This window comes from Euleptes europaea, chromosome 6, assembly GCF_029931775.1.
Source record: "Euleptes europaea isolate rEulEur1 chromosome 6, rEulEur1.hap1, whole genome shotgun sequence".
Classification (NCBI taxonomy): Eukaryota; Metazoa; Chordata; class Lepidosauria; order Squamata; family Sphaerodactylidae; genus Euleptes; species Euleptes europaea.
In genome coordinates, this window is record NC_079317.1 from 77,180,761 (window position 1) to 77,194,394 (window position 13,634).

A 13,634-nucleotide genomic window follows, 5' to 3' on the forward strand; every position below is an offset into this window, starting at 1 on the left:
AACAAAAGTGATTAAATAACCCCCCTGCCCCCTGTCCCCCAAAAATCCTTTGCCTGGCCTGAACTGTTTGCAGCATGTATGAACACAGGGTTACAGTTGTGGGGAGACAAGGTACAATGAATGCTTGGGGGTGTTTTTTCTAGAACAATGGCTTCACTCATTTGACACCATTATTACGCATTGGTCACCAATATTACACATCAACTATCCATACTTTTCTGTCACATGGCCCAACACAGTGCTTGCTTTTTCCTGTTGTATCCGAATACAGAAATTCCAAAAAGTTCTCTTTGATGTCGACTGATTTGCTATTAACAAAGAGAGGGAAGAGTGTTTGTCATTACAGTGGGCAAATTGTTCCTTGACACCTTGGTGAGAGCTTGGCATACATCACCATAAAATAATAAAGTTTATCATATAAAATAAAGTTGCAATTTTCCTCTTTGCTGTGGTGTGCAGTTTGCCATGTGGGAAAAAAAATTACAGGGGGGAGGGGGCTTGGCATCTTCCCCACCCTACCCACTGCAGAGGCTGGCACTGGGTCTAAGTTAATATACACTTGTAATATGTTATCTCAAAGGAATGCTTTCCCACCCAAAGTAGTTCAACCCAGATGTCACATTTTATGCACAGCCCAGAAAAAAATCTGCTTCCTAATAATTATCTATTTTGTGTTGTTGGTTGGCTAGTTGGTTGGGGTTTTTTATATGCCGATTTTCTCTGCCTTTTAAGGAGACTCAAACTGGCTTACAATCTCCTTCTCTTCCTCTCCCCACAGCAGACACCTTGTGAGGCAGGTGAGCTGAGAGCTCTGAGGGAACTGCGACTGGCCCAAGGTCACCTAGCTGGCTTCGTGTGTAGGGGTGGGGAAACCAACCCGGTTCACCAGATTAGAGTCCACCGCTCGTGTGGAGGAGTGGGGAATCAAATCTAGTTCTCCAGATTAGAGTCCACCACTCTTAACCACTACACCACGCTGGCTCATGTAACTGCTTTAACCCGAATCAGACCATTGGTCTGTCAGGATCAGTATTGTCTACCTTGATTGGCACCAGCTATTCAGGGCCTCAGACAAAGGTCTTTCGCATCACCTAGTACCTGATCCTTTAAAAAAAATTGAGATACTAGGGATTTTACCTAGAACCTTCTGCAAGCAAACCAGATGCTCTACCAACTGAGTCATAGTCAAAGATATTTCACAAGTTACATATATATTTCACCAGGGAGAACAAGAATGCTTAAGGATGAAAGTATGCCAGCCACAAAAACAAATGATTCTGGGTTGTGATGGTCAAAGCCAGCAGATTAAAAATGTTCTAGGAATACTGGAAATACCTAGAATGGGGGGAAATTTCCAATCTCTCCTCTCTCAGCTTTACTTCACTCTTGCTGGGATGACTTATAGCTCACTGCATACCTCCTGATTTGTAGCATCTCTTTACAGTGCAGGGGGGAAATCTCCAGATACTACAGGGGATGTTCAGCCAGCGTGGTGTAGTGGTTAAGAGGGGTGGTTTGGAGGGGTGGAGTCTGATCTGGAGAACCGGGTTTGATTCCCCACTCCTCCACATGAGCGGCGGAGGCTAATCTGGTGAACTGGATTTGTTTCCCCACTCCTACAGACGAAGCCAGCTGGGTGACCTTGGGCAAGTTACAGCTCTGTTAGAGCTCTCTCAGCCCCACCTACCTCACAGGGTGTCTGTTGTGGGGAGGGGGAGGGAAGGTGATTGTAAGCCGGTTTGAGTCTCCCTTAAGTGGTAGAGAAAGTCAGCATATAAAAACCAACTCTTCTTCTTCTAAATAAAATAATTTAAAGGAAGCTGTGGTAACAGTGGTAGGCATGGTGCTATTTCAACGGAGGTACAGGAAGCATGTACTGATTTCACATTCCCCAATGTCTGGGTGAAACCTACGACATTCTAGAGCCCATACAAGAACTCTTATCTGTATGCACTTCATCAATGCAGAGGGCAGGATCATGCCCAAAATGAAATTCAGAGATAGAGAAAATCAGAGTCCAGTGTTATGAGCGTCTGTGATAACAAGCGCAGGTTCTTATTTAGAGAACTGCTTCTTGCTTTTTCATCTTTTCTCAAACAGCAGGAAGGTTTGGTAAGAGCCTCGGCACTATTTTTTGTTCAATTTTTTGTTCATTATTTTTCGTTCTCCCTAGGAACTGTGGAGATAGTATTTTCTGGCTGTAGATTGTGTGTCAGTTTGGACAAGAAATATCCCTTGTGTTGCTGATGCTATTTTTTTTCCAGGAGATTTTGACCTCTGTTCTCTGATGTTGACTTTGCCACCATTATTTATGCCCTTGCAACTTCCAGACTGGGATACTGCTGTGCATTCTATCCAGGTTCACATCTGGGCTCCTTTCAGAAGATTATCCTGCTGAATAAAGCAACAGCTTGCTTGACAAATGAAATATTTCAGCGGAAGCAAATATGATCTCCATTTCAACAGGGTACTGTCTGCTTCTTGGTGCCTGTTGGGTTTTTTGAGGAAAAGAGAGCCTTAAGTCTTGAGGGCATGCAGTCCACGAGACCTTGTGTGGTCATTGAGAGACGTTTTTCTCAGCTCAGCAATATCAGAAAATCCCATCTGAGAATCCCTATTTTCATGTCTTTAATTAAAAAAAAACATGTTAATGAAAAAAATCTGAAAATATAACAGCAATGGTGAAGTCTAAGAAATAAGAAAACAAACAAGAGAGTATCTTCCTGTGTTAGTTTCAAGCAGCTGCTTGGATTGTTCTTCCCTATATGTGCACAGGGTGGAGGACTGAGGCCTTGGACTATAAATCACTGAAAGCAGAATAACTTCTGGTCTGACATAAAGGACTGGCTTACACACCCATGCCCTTCAGGTAATTTAGCTATTGGCAGCTGAATGTGTAATCTAATTCCAGTGACAACTTTTGCTTTACAAGCAACATGAGAGAATATGAAAGCTGTATTCAAAGTGTTATATCCGTGATGGCCCATTGTCATCTTCAAGTTATCACTTGATGTTACCTTCATTAACATAAAGGAAGGGTGCATCATTTTCCTGTAGTGAATAATTCAATACATCTTGCCATCCAAGGGACTCAATCAACTGTATAATAATTGAAAGCAAGTAGTGGTTAAGAGAGGTAGTTTGGAGCAGTGGACTCTAATCTGGAGAACCGGGTTTGATTCCCCACTCCTACACATGAAGCCAGCTGGGTGACTTTGGGCTAGTCACAGCTCTCTTAGAGCTCTCTCAGCCCCACCTACCTCACAAGGTGTCTGTTGTGGGGAGGGGGAAAGGAAGGTGTTTGTAAGCTGGTTTGAATCTTCCTGGAGTGGTAGAGAAAGCCAGCATATAAAAAACAACTTTTCTTCTGCTGCTGCTAGCTGTCCCTGAAAAAGGAATGGGTCATTCGTCAGATGCATCTTCTGAATGAGCTGAGCTGTGTCATTTCCTTCCCATTTCAACTCCCCCTCTCTCAAATGCTTATTTGAGGAAGGCATGGTTGGCAGAATACTGTTAATGCAACATCTCCCACACCAAGGTGCACCTGTTCCTTATAGTATGAAGTATGTCATGTCCCTTTGCCCATTACCTACCATAGTAAACAAATAATAAGTAAGCAAACATAAGTTCTGCAATCTCACCTAAACCTTGCCATTTCATGGAGGGTCACATTTGGTACATATTTTGTTACTTCCTTGCTGAAAATTTGTTGGAGCGTATTTGAATCTGTTGGCCCTGTGCTCATAAATGAGAGACCTCAGAAAAACTGAAGCCCTTTTCTTTCACTAACCTTTCTATTGAATTTTAGCAAGCTCTGTTAAAAGTGACTAGAGCTAACAGACAGATCAAAGTTTTTTGAGGTTTTGCAAAATAGAAGAATTGAACTAGGGCGCCACTGAGATGAAGGAGGGTGGAGCTGCTCTATCTGCTTTTCTGTCCAAATATATCTCTGGTTAGTATGAGGAATAAAAAAAAAATAACAACAGACATTTTTAACATATACTCCTATTTCACAGTGTAATCTTTGAATCTTAGTGACATTTCTTTGCCCTCCTCTCCTGCCCCAATCCTGATATGCCATTTCTAGAATTGTGCTAAAATCACCAGACCTGAAGATATGCCCTCACTATGCTATTACCAGAACCCCCCCACCCAAAAAAAGGTCTTGGTTTGATGCAAAATGTTGAAAAAGCTGACTTTCTAGACATGCTAAAAATATGCAACACGGGCATTTGAGGTAACAGTGACTTTTGTTTGGGGAGGATATGAGCAGTTGGAGGTGGTGATCTGCAGTAATTTCTACTTCTATCCTATTGAATTTCCAAGTCAAAAAAAAGGTACACCCAGCTGTAGAAGAACAGCCTTCATTGTGTGTTTCCAGCCCCTGGAGCTACATTGTAAATAACATAAATGTAAGCAGCAGAAACTGACATTCGTGATCCTGGTATAAAATGAGCACCACCCTCCACCTACAGGCAGTCATATCTAAGCAGGAAATTACAGTTTAATTTTATCCTTCTCCAACTCCTGCCCACAGATGAAGGGCTGTGAATACAACAGTTTTTATTAGTTACTACTTGGGCAAAACAATTTTTGCTAAAATTAAACTATCACTGATCAGCACATGGTTGGTATCTATGGTCGTTTATGCAGAGGTACTTTCACTCAAGTTTGCCCCCAGTCTGTCTCGGTTGTTCCATGGAGTTATGCATGAGTTTTCAGTCCATTAGAGATTACCTCTCTGCCAGCCTTCACAAATCCTGGGACTTCCCATTCCTCTATTAACCCGATTCTTCCATCTCCCCTGAGCTCATTCCAGGTGAAATCCCCATGTATAAGGCAAAGGGCAGGACACGGAAGCTTGGAGGAGTGTCATTTCTGTCACAGACAGTACTACAGCCAATTACAAAGCAGCATTTCAAGGGGCAGGGACTGAAATGCTTCTTGATTTGAGCTTGGAGACTGCTGGTGCATAGATTCCCAACTAGGGTTGTGCATATCGATAAACCTGAACCAAAAATAAACCCGAAATTAGCCTTTTCAGTTTTACTGAACACCAAAACCCGGGGATCACCCTGAAGCTGCATAGGCGATTCCTTAAAAAGCCAAATAAATATTCAGCTTTTTCGGGCTCGGCTATTTGCCTTTCCTCAGATGCATGGCTGTGTGCTTTCTCCCATTTTTCTTTAATTTTCTTTCTTTTTTTGCAGAGGGACTGGTTTTGTTAGGGCCCCATAGTTGGGACCGTTTTGAGGTCAGGGTTGTGTAATCGGAGCCGACTTGGTCTGATCAACTTTCCAGGCATATCACCCACCAGAAGACTAGTCTGCAAAGCAGAAGTCATTTAAAATGACTCACCCAGTCCCATCCAGAAGGATACACCCTCCAACTAAAAAGAACTGGCTTCAACAGCTGCTCACACTACCAGGCTTTTGAAGGAGATTCCCTCACCTGCGTGGATGAGCAATCTCCTTCAGACAGCCCCCATGGTTGAGACTTCAGCTAGTTCCAATATCACCACCACCCCCTTGAAAACCTGCTCTCAAACTGCAGGTCACCCCAAGTAGAGGCTTTGTTTTCCCCACACAGTGACCATCTCTTGAAATCAGATTTTTGATTACCACAATAAAGGACTGTTCACAGGATGTCATCTGCCACCAAAATAAATGTTTTCTGTGCCTTATTTTTCTTGCATTTAAGCTGTTTCCCTCAGTTTGGAAACTAATTTGCATGGACATCACGCTATGTGCCCCAGATATGAAGGCAGCCCCCAGACTTTGAGGTACCAGCCTGCCAATCAGCTCTTTCTGCCAGTCCTTGGCAATGCTGAACTTCTGAACTTGAAAACCGATGGACAGCTCAGCTTGCAAATGTCTGGAGGATGGGGGTGACCTCTTTGAGAGCCCATAAAATTGGACCCCCTGCCCCAAAGTTCACAAAACTTTGGTGTCCATTTAAAGAGAGTCCCTTGCAGCCACACTGCAAATTTGGGGACTCTACCTCCAATAATGCTCCCACAGGAGCTTTGAAAAAATCTCCTTAGACTATAATGGGCCTGAATATTTCAGTAAACCCGGTAATAAACAGAATAACAATATTTACCAGTATGGGTATTTGTCTTATTCCAGGTTAACCCCCCAAAAAAATTGAAACCTGAACCTGAAATTTACTGATTATTTTTTTTTGCACTACCCTATTCCTAAGAGGAAAGTGTGGGTCCAGCGAGCAACAAATCTCAGCTAAAATTACCATGCATAAATTACCTCAGTCATCTGGGTGTGTATCTTTTATATATCCCAGTATTGCTGTTGTTATATAAGTATATAACTTACCATGTGTTTTCCCATGATTCTTTGGTGAGGAAGCAACCATTACAGACTATGAAAAGTAAGCACTTTTAAAATTATTCCGGGGTGCATTTTTTGAAGTAGAGTCATCAAATTCACAGCATAGCTGCAAGGGACTCTCCTGGCATGGACTCCGAAGTTTGGTAAAGTTTTGGTCGGGGGTACAATTTTATGGGGTCCCAAAGTGGCTGCTTCAACAACTTTACCACGCTTTTCTATGGAGGAGGGGTGACCCATTTGGAACCCCATAAAATTAGACCCCATGACACAATCGTCACCAAAATTCAAGGTTAATGCAAGGAGAGTCCCTTGAAGCTTTCCTGAAAATTTGGGAACTCTGCCTTCAAAAATACCCCCATGGGAGCTTTGGGGAAAATCCCCATAGACTAAAATGGGCCCAAATTTTGTGGGTAAACCGTTAAATAATGCAAAATACTCCTTTACCAGTGTGGGAATTTGGCTTTTTCTGGGCTTACCAAAAAAATTGGGTCCAGTAAACCCAAACCCAAAATTTACTTATTCTTTTTTTTTTCACAACCCTAGTGTAGACTGTTTGATCAGGGTGATACTAATACGTGACATATCTAGACTAGTCCAACTCTAGGAGAGCTGTGATTTATGCTTTCTGCTACTCAAAACCTATTGAATGCTTCTTTTGTTTTTCTATGATTCTTGGTCTTGTCTGCCTGTAAGTAAGTAATTGACCTTGAAGGTCTCTCTCTCTCTGCTTCTGCTGTCAGCCTTCTTGCAGTCCTGTTGTTGCAGTTAAGTTTATTGAATGCAGCTCTGCATGCGTGGGTCTGGTTTATTTCCCCAGCTCTGCTAACAAGTTCAACATTATTTAGAGAAACAGAAACAAATGCATAAAGGTAATTTCCAGATGAAGAAAATGTACTTTTTATTTTTAGCAGTTTATTGACATAATCTTCAGTTCAACACAGTATCACCTTGCCCGCTAAGTTTATTCAGAAGTCTGAAAGTATTGGCAAAAGCTGCAGCGCTGTGAATACCTTTTCAGAAGTCAGCGGGCATTTTGGCAAGGAAATTAATTCTGGATCCAAAACTTCCAGCTTAAAATAATAGTTAAACCATTTACAGATTCACCTATGCTCCCAAAAATGGTTGAACAGCTGCACAATGTAAGCGGTAAACATATTACGCTGTCTCACACATTACGTGGGCTTACAAGTTAGGCTCCACACCAACACTTTGCCTTGCTCTTTCATCTAGAAATTAGGCTCTGTGGAGGTGTCCAGATAGAAATTCAGCAGATGGAATGTTCCCAAACACTCACTACAGTTTTGAGTTCTAAGATGAAGCTATGGCTAGGGGAAGTGAGCATGTGTTTCTAGGCAGAAACAAAATATTTCGTGGTGGAAGCAGGAGCTCATGATCCATCTCAATGTCTCAGCCTCCTACTTCTTCCCTACTGATTTGACACCATTCTGTATTGCTACAACCACCACCACCCTCACTTATCATTGTGATTCTGGCAACAAACACATACGGGGCAAGATCCTGTGAGGTGCCAGTACATCAATGCAAGGTTTAGGTGAGTATTCCAGTGCATAATGTATCCCCTGTTTGACAAGCATTATTACACTACTCAGTCAATTGGGGAGGGTTTTCTTCATTGATACAAACAATACTGGGTCCTGAATATTTGCTATTCTGATCTCTGCTCTGGTAAACATTAGAAAAACGGTTTGCTTGTTCAAGCAGCTGAAGACTGAAAGGAGGGTAGAGGCAGTGGTTGTTCCCTCCCCCCAAAAAAAGTAGACTGATTTCTGCAGGGGACAATCAATTTTGGGGGCCGAAGGAGTCTCTGGAATAACCCAGAAATCATTGATGAGGACCTTTCAATGAACTCTTGAGGTATTTAATGTTATTTCAATGTAGCCGTTGGGGCATATTTGGATCAGGGCCATGGCACTGGTGGAGAAAGAGAGGCAGTTTTTTTTTTTATTTCAACGCCAAATTTATAGGTTCACCCATTCACATATTTAAAAACAAAAAACAAACAGCACATTAAGGGATAAGGGTTAAGATAAGGGAAACCCTTCCCCATTCCCAGACCATACATCTTGCCGTAACTGCAGGGCTGGTTCCAGGTTTTGGTGAGTTGCTGGCTAGGGTAGCCTGCTCCAGGTTGGGAAATACCTGGAAATTTTGTGGGTGGAGTTTGGGGAGGGGAGGGACTTCAATGGGATATAATGCCATAGAGTCCACCTTCCAAAGTGGCTGTTTTCTCCAGGCAAACTGATATTTTCCACCTAGAGATCTGTTGTAATAGCAGGAGATCTCCAGCCACCACCTGGAGGTTGGCAACTCTATTGCTGACAGACAATATCCAGGACTCCTCCTTCCTTTACTTGCCATCACATCCACTGCTGGAACCTCCTTCCTGCCCCCCTGCCTTCATGCACTTCCCTCACTGTCCACCCATGTATCCCTCCCCCATCCACTCACCACTTGCCAGCTCTTCCAGCACTGGTGTTGGCCAGTGCGTGCATCTGAGAACACCACTGCTAGGAGTACCATTGCCATGCACCATCCAAGTACCCTCCTCCTGGCTCCATGTGCAACCAGAAGCATGGGTGGAGGGAAGCCTTACCACAAAAAAAAAAGCCAGTGGGCATCAGAAAGGGCAAGCAGGTACAGGGCAGCAGCAGTGGGTCCCGTGAGAAGCCCTGGCCCCCAACATCTGCCCTACCTCAAGGTATGATGATGTCAGCCCTGAGTGTCTAGTTGACACACAGTAATTAACTACCAGCCTGGCTTTGGTACAGGAAGGAGAAGGAAAGTTCAGAGGGCTGTCTTATGGTTCTGGGGACCTGGGCAGAATTCAAGGTTGGGGCCCTAGAAGAATCATTGCCACACTGTCACACACACACGGACACGCTCTGCCAGGCCCAGGCAAGGGGTTGCCAGGTCCCCCTTCTCCGCCGGCAGGAGCTTTTGAGGGGCGGAGCCTAAGGAGGGTGGGGTTTGGGGAGGGGAGAGACTTTAAGGCCATAGAGTCCAATAGCCAAAGTGGATATTTTCTCCAGGTGAACTGATCTCTATCAGCTGGAGATCAGTTGTAATAGGAGGAGATCTCCAGCTAGTACCTGTAGGCTGGCAACCCTAATCCCCACCTAAGTGGGAAGAAGTCACTGCTACCACCAGAAGCCAGATGCTTGAACCCCAGACAGGGAAGGTACAAGCTGCAGCAAGAGCCTGCTCTTTTTCTTCCTCCCCTGCTTTGAAGTGGTAGGGCTGTGGGCAGTTACCTCCCTAGCACAGGGCCCCAGGGCAGCTGCCTATGTTGTCCATTGGCTATAGGGTTGCCAGCTCCAAGTTGGGAAATACCTGGAGATTTTGGGGGTGGAGCCTGAGGATGGCGAGGTTTAGAGGGGGGGTCTTCATGTCATAGAGTCCAATTGCCAAAAAAGCCATTTTCTCCCATTTTCTCCAGGGGAACTGATCTGTCGCCTCGAGACCAGCTGTAATAGCGGGAGATCTCCAGCCACCACCTGGAGGCTTGCAACACTAACGGCTGCAATCAGCTAAGTGCTGTGAGTTTAGGTGGTAGGGGGACATAGTCAGCTGCCATAATTTATGCACTGCATTTTCGAAATCAAATAGTTCCTCCCAAAACACACATACACATCTTACCTCTCAGCTGAAAATCTTGGGAAAGGAGGAAAACCTTATAGATATGTCAACTGTTGTCACACCTTGCTATGTCAATTGCCTATATAAAACAGGGGCACTTGTTCTTATCTGTCTGACGGAAAGTGCTCCTGAAAACCTAATTGGCTGCCATGCAAAAGTGATACCAAGAACAGGAAATCTGTGAAAGAAAATAAGTGGGATTAAAATGGTACTTCCAACCATGCTTAAAAATGGAAAGGAAATCAAAAGAACTGAAAAAAAAATACATATTTGTATATTCCTACTCAAAACAGCCAAAATAAGGTATTTAAAATTTTCCCTGTCTTCAGGTGGAGTCATTCAGCATATGAGGAAGTGGATGGAAGGGTTGGGCACAGGCACTTTTGTTTGAGTTTGGCCTTTAAAACTGTTCCTTTAATATTATGTTTGCCATCCTTAACCACTTCAGTAGTCATTTCTGCGGGAAAGGTAATTCTGTCTGTAAATTCACATGTATGCCCCAATTAGGACGAAACTCTCAGGTATAGAACCACTCATCAAGGGGATCTTCCATCCCAAATTGTGGATACATATGACAAAGTGTCCCCATTTTGCAAGCCATTAAAATTCTCCCTTAGTGAGTGGACATATCAATGGATGATGAGATTAGTTTCTTTTCTTTGTCCTTCCCCATACATGAAATCCTGATGCAGGTCAAGGGGGATCTATTTTTATACAGGTGCTAAACATCGCATGTTGCATGAGGCATGTACTAGCTTCATTTCAGCATTTCTCCCTAGATTCTAACAATTTACTGCTCTCTATTGAGGAGCCAGCAGGGTCTACACTAGGGTTGTGCAAAAAAATAATAATTCCGTAAATTTCAGGTTCAAGTTTATTGGGCCCGATTTTTGTGGTAAGCCTGAAATAAGCCGAATCCCCAGACCAGTAAATTTTGGGATTTGGCTTATTTTTGGGTTTACCAAAAAACTGGGGCCCATTATAGTCTAAGGGGATTTTTTTGAAGTTCTGGGGGGGGGCATTTTTGGAGGTAGAGTCCCCAAATTTGCATCATGGCTGCAAGGGACTCTCCTTAGATGGTCCCCAAAGTTTGGGGAACTTTGGGACAAGGGGTCCAATTTTATGGGCCCACAAAGGGATCGCCCCCATCCTCCAGGCATTTGCGACCCGAGCTGTCCATCAGTTTTCAGGTTCAAAAGTTCAGCATTGCTGAGGATTGATGGAAAGAGCTGATTGCCTGGCTGGCACCTCAAAGTCTGGGGGCTGCCTTCATTTCTGGGTCACTTTGCATGATGTCCATGCAAATTAGCTTCCAAACGGAGGAAAAAGGCTTAAATGCAAGAGAAATAAGGCACAGAAAACATTCCTTTTGGTGGCAAATGACATCCTGTGAACAGTCCTTTATTGTGGTTATGAAAAATCTGATCTCAAGAAATGGTTATGGTTCAGGGAAACCAAGCCTCTACTCAGAGCAACCTTCTTTTGGAAAGCAGGTTTTCATGGGGGGGGGGTAATATCGGAGCCAGCTGAAATTATGACCATGGGGGCTGTCTGAAGGAGATTGCTCATCCATGCAGGTGAGGGAGTCACCTTCAGAAGCCTGGTGGTTTGAGCAGCTGTTGAAGCCAGTTCTTTTTAGTTAGAGGGTGTATCCTTCTGGATGGGACTGGGTGAGCCCCGTCTTTTAAATAACCCTATCTCAAAAGGGCTCCAGCTATGGGCCCCTAACAAAACCAGTCAAAGAAAAAAGGGAGAAAGCACAGGACATGCCTCTGAGCAAAGGAGAATAGTCGAACCTAAATAGCTTAATATCTATTTGGCTTTTTTAGGAATCACCTGTTCGGCTTTGGCTTTATCCCCAGGTTTTGGCGTTTGGTAAACCCAAAATCTGAAAATTACTGAAATGGCTAATTTTGGGTTTATTTTTTATTCCAGTTTATTGATATGCACAGTAGAAGAGGTAGATTCAAGTCTTGCAGCCCCCTATAGACCAACAGGATTTTCAGGATATTAGCTTTTGAGAAATATTTGATGAAGGGAACACTGATGATCAAAAACTGATACCCCCCCCCCCAATCTTGTTGGTCTCTCAGGTGCTATTAGACTAAAATCTAGCTCATTTTAATTAATTACCCTTTAGAGGTGACCATCTCACATTTTGATTATTTCTTCATTCTAAGCCCAGCTTTCTCGCAGGCAACTGGGACCCAAGGCAAATAACAGATTGAAAGTCACATAAAACACCATGTTTAAAACATCAAGCTACTAAAACCATTGAAAAGTAATTATCATTCAAATGTACATCCACAGAGCATGGAAGAAATCCCCAAATGCATATGGTGTTTGAGTGGTTTACTGTGTCTTGGCATGGGCCACAATTTAAGGTACCCTCTTTGCAGTCCCGGCTTTCTATGTACCAACCTTTATCAATACATAAGCAAGCCCACTTAAAAACGTGAAGATGCATAACTCAGTATTATCTACTCTCTTGACTGTCAGCCACTTGTCAGATTCTCATGCAAAAGCCTCTCCAAGTCCTGTTTTCAGGGTCCTGTCAATGGAAATGCCAGTGGGAGAGCTGACTAGGAGACAGGAAAGGACTTCATTAGTTTCTACGCACAAATTTGTCATACGATTTTTGTTGCCCTTGCCTCATTTCAAGATCATTGATAATATTGCAAGAGGACTGTAAATCCTAGAAATGCTTAGAAAACCTTAGATCAAATAAGGCACGGCAGTGTGCTATATTCTTGTGACATCTGTAAAAAAGACCTCTATAGCTTCAACAGCACAAACCTAAGGGGAAGTAGAGGTGAGCCAGGGGACGGCACAGGCGGGCCGCCTCCTGATTGTTGGGCGCAGCAAGCTGAAAACTTAAAACCCCATGAAATTGCTCCTTACAGTTCCATGGGGCTGAGCCTTCCTTTCTGCTGATGTGAGCCCTTGCGCTGGAGAAATGCTGCTGCGGTGGCTGCGCTGGCACCCATGTGTGGCGCTGCCATGTGGCTCCCTCAGCACTGGCATAAGAGGCCCCATGCTGGCATTAGTGCCAGGTTAGCCAATGTGTTACTAATGCTGTTGAAGGGGTCATGCCACCTGCATAGACTATTTGAGGATCGCTCTGCCCGTATTGTATAATTTTCCTTAATTTTTTCATTATTTTGCTTCGCAGACTAGTTTTATTCTATTTGGGTGTTGGATATAAGTGCTTCTACTCTCTCTTTTCTTTGTTCCTGATAGTATCATGAGAAATGTGCTCCAAAAAATTGTATCTGACTTACAATTGGCAATATTATGAAAGGAAAAGTAGTGAAATATCATAGATTAATGTAGAGTGGGAGAGAACTTTTTGTTCATTTGTTTTTGCCCTCAAAATACTCTAGTGGTATAAGAACCTTGTAAAATATTTAGTAGAAGGCATGTAAAGATTCTGTTGCCTTCCTCAAGACACAAGACAAAAGCAAACCAAGATTTCAGAGTCACATAAATTACTCATGGTAGAGAAAGAGAAAACACACAGAATTTCATCCCATCTTGGATGTACTTTTCAATGCCAATTAGCTTTTACAAATTGTCCCAAAGGAGCAAAGCAATATGAAAGCAGAATTGCTCAACCACACACACCAATAA